This window comes from Talpa europaea (assembly GCF_964194135.1).
Source record: "Talpa europaea genome assembly, chromosome: 7".
NCBI lineage: Eukaryota > Metazoa > Chordata > Mammalia > Eulipotyphla > Talpidae > Talpa > Talpa europaea.
In genome coordinates this window covers 70,654,621-70,658,296 of record NC_140074.1, presented here as the reverse complement: position 1 = coordinate 70,658,296, position 3,676 = coordinate 70,654,621, and the positions used below count along the sequence as shown (strand labels likewise).

Below are 3,676 nucleotides of genomic sequence, written 5' to 3'. Positions count from 1 at the left end.
ACCAAGGGACTCATTTTACAGGAGCCGGGTGCAGCAGTGGGCCAAGAATATGGGTATTGAATGGAAGTTTCACACTCCCTATAATCCCAAAGCTGCAGGGATTATAGAGCAGTATAATGGCCTGCTGAAGCAAGGACTGAGAGCCACTGCCCCCACTCAGACACTGGCTGGATGGAGACTACATCTATGGGAGGTGTTGCAGACATTAAATGAGAGGAGCAGGAAAGGCAGCCTGGCTCCAGTGGAGGCATTGCTGCATTGAGCCGCTGCTCCCATCCAATTACAAATACAGACTTCAGACATTTTGTTAAAACCGGGACTTGGACAGCAGGGCAACATCCTATTGCCAGCCCCAACTGGAGTGGACCCAGGGCAGACTGGACTGGGAATGGCCCTGGACTGTGAAGGCTCTGCACATGCGCTGGGTGGCTCTGATAGCCCCTTGGGGTCGTGGCCTGGAGGCTGATTTACAGATAATACCATGGGTGAATGGACAGTGGCTGCTATGGATGCGTGTTACCCACCGTGGTGTGGCAGATCAGTGGGCAATCCTCAAGGAGACATTTGTAATAACTGTGTGGCCCATTATGAGCTCTCCACTCCTGCTGCATGTAGAACCCACTGATGCCTCTTCACTGGCAAAGTGAGTGTGGTACTCACAACCTGAAAGGCCACTGATGCCAGCGACAATATTGTCCTCGGACACAAAATTAGCATGTATATTGCCAGATGGGAGGGATCTCCCATTGCTGGTACCAATAACTTCTCTGTCTTTCTGCCCCTAAGAAAATTGAATTTAGTCATTTTGTTATGTATTTCATTTGCTTTTTGTGGGCCATGGCTGCAGTGTTCATAAGACTAAGGGAAACATATGGACTGTATGGCAGGAAACCCTGAGGGGGTGGACTGTAGGGTAGGTAAAAGGTATTAGGCTTTCCTGCCCTCCCACCATTAGGATGGATGACGGAACCCTGCGGTCCTGAATGCTTGCCTAATGGCGGGCACCTGGAGTTGGTGTGGGCATGCGTAGGTGGGTACACCTGAGCTAAGAGACTGGTTTATAAGGGTGGCGCAGCAGAGTGCGGTGTGGTGGTGGTGCGGTGTCGAGGGTGGAGGAGTGCAGTGTACGGAGGAGTGTGGCAACTACAAACAACAGCGAAGAGCATGTGGCTGCTAGAACCGTTAATAAACCTACCCGGAATGGGTTGGTTGCGTTACACCCATTTTCCCACAAGTACAATGAAAAGTTTGGAGGTCATTTGTTCTAGCAATCTGAGACTCTTTGACAGTCACTCATTTAGGTGTTTCCTACTCACCGGGTTCTTCACAGCAGTTTTCACATCTTTGCTCCTCAGGCTGTAGACAATGAATGGGGTTGAGCATAGGGGTCACCACCTCATAGAAGAGGGAGGTGATCTTGTCTGAAAGGTCCTGTTAGTCTGCCCTCCTGGGGGTCCTTAGACTTGGGCTTCCCATACATGCAGATGTAAGGTAAGGTAAAAAGGTGTCAAACTTTTCTTCCCTCCCACCATCAGGATAGATGATGGATCCTTGTCCTGAATGCATGCCTAATGACAGGCACCTGGAGTAGGGTGTGAGCCTATGTAGATGGGATTCACCTGGGCTGAGACTGAGCTTATAAGGGTGGCATCACGGGGACACCAGTGGGAGAAGCAGAGCAAAAGAGCAGAGAACGAGAGCAGAACCACGAGAAAGAGTGAAAAGAGCAGAGAAGCAAAGGCTACGAGAGAACGCTGGAGAGCCCAAAGAGAGAGACTTGCTGGCTGGCAAGCTTCCCAGCTCCCCAGCACCCCTGCCTGCTGTGTACCTGATAAATCCCAATAAAAGCCTGAAAAAGCCACCGAGGGCTCCAGGACTCTTGTCCTTTACCCTGGCTGCTCGGATCGTAGAGATCCTGCACTGTGCCTTCTCACCGCTACAGAAGAGGATGGTTCCGTAGAAGACACCCACAACTGTGAGGTGGACCAAGCAGGTGGAGAAGGCCTTTCACTGGCCTTCCACTGAGGGGATCCTTAGGATGGTAGCAATGATGAACACATAGGAGACAAAAATGCACAGCACTGGGACCCCCCGGAAGATCACGTTGGCCACCACCATGCTGATGACATTGATGGAGATGTCAGCACAGGCCAGCCAGGATCTCACAGGCAAAGTGGTTGATGATGTTGTCCCCACAGAAGGGCAGCCTCATTGCCTGAGATGTTTAAACCATTGCATTGACTCCACCAGCCGCCCAGGAGCCGGCGGCCATGGGCACATAGGTGTGCTCATGACCACGGGGTACCTCAGGGGGTTGCAGACGGCCATGTAGAGATCAAACACCATCATGCCCAGGAGCACTCACTCTGTGGCTCCCATGGCAAAGGAGAGGAACATCTGTGTAGCACAGGCTGAGCAAGGGATGGTTTTCTGGGGGTCAAGAAGCTGTCAAGAATGAGGGGGACTGAGGAGGTTGTGTAGCCAATGTCCAGGAAGGAGAGGTTGCCCAGGAAGAAGTACAGTGGTGTGTGCAGGTGGAGGTCACGGGTGGTCACCAGGATGAGAACCCGGTTGCCTGGCAGGATCACCAGGTACATCATCAGGATGAGCACAAAGAATGTTTTCTCCAGTCGTGGGTGGGCGGAGAGGCCCAGGAGAACAAACCCTGTCACAGGGGAGGCCCAGCTAGACCTCTCCATGGTGCATCTGCTCTGTCACTAGCAGGAAGTCAGGAGGGCAGCCTCAGCAGCTGGTGATTCCAAAAGTGTCCAGGCAGGCAGCTGAACAACTGGAGAATAGCAATGACGGTTGTGTTAGCTCTACGAGATTCTAGGGAAAATGTAGAAATTAATATTTAACTTCTTCAAATAAGAATGAACAAGTTAATTGGGACTCAGTCTCCTGCAGGTGACAGAAAAAGTGGACAAATGAAAACATCTGTGTAAACCATTGGTGAGGCAAAAAGACAAGGAAGCATAGGGTCCTAATTCTGAAAGTAAATAGGAACTTGGAGAAACATGTCCAGCATTTGAGTCTATGCTTCCACCGGGGTATTTACAGTTTTGGAGGTGGCCACTGAGAGGGCAGGAAGCACCACTGACAGCCTCTAGGAGATAGGGGTGTGTTTTGAAGTGTTAGGCCCACCATAAAGGACACCTAACTAAACTTCCTCCTTTTGGGAGGGAACCCTGAAGAGCAGGTAGGGTAAATGGTTATGCTTTTCCCCCTTCCCATAGCTAGCCTCCACAGCTGCCACCTGTGGCCTATGCAAAAAGCACTTGGGAATGTGTACACAGGGCACACGTAGGTATCATTGTGGATGCCTGGGCCCAAGAGAGGGATAAAAGGACAGCATCACCCTGAAGTGAGGCTACTATGAGATGACATGAGACTGAGAGAGAATCCCTGGGGGTCTGGGAAGCTTGGTTGCCTGCCTATCTCCCCGCCCCTGCCCTGCCCATGCCTGCCTCCTTGCATGCCAGCCTCCCTGCCTGGTGTGCCTGTGAACCTGGTTCCTGAGAGAGCATTAAAGCCTGAAAAATCCACTGAGGGCTCTGGGACTCTATCTGTCTGACCAAATCGACAGTGAACCTGCCCTGTGCATGCTTGCAAAACAGGTATCTCTGCAGGAATTAAGAGTGATTCAAAATGCAACATGAGTTTACAGACCCTGTAC

General features: G+C 51.4%; 1 pseudogene across 1 annotated transcript; it reads right to left on the bottom strand.

Moving 5' to 3' along the window:
* Window positions 1-1,289: 1,289 nt before the first annotated feature.
* LOC311172864 (olfactory receptor 13C7-like) lies at window positions 1,290-2,851 on the bottom strand (annotated as a pseudogene). The gene is made up of 2 exons: window positions 1,941-2,851; window positions 1,290-1,479 (listed from the first exon to the last, which is right to left on the bottom strand). The product of its transcript is annotated as an olfactory receptor 13C7-like (transcript).
* Window positions 2,852-3,676: the final 825 nt, after the last annotated feature.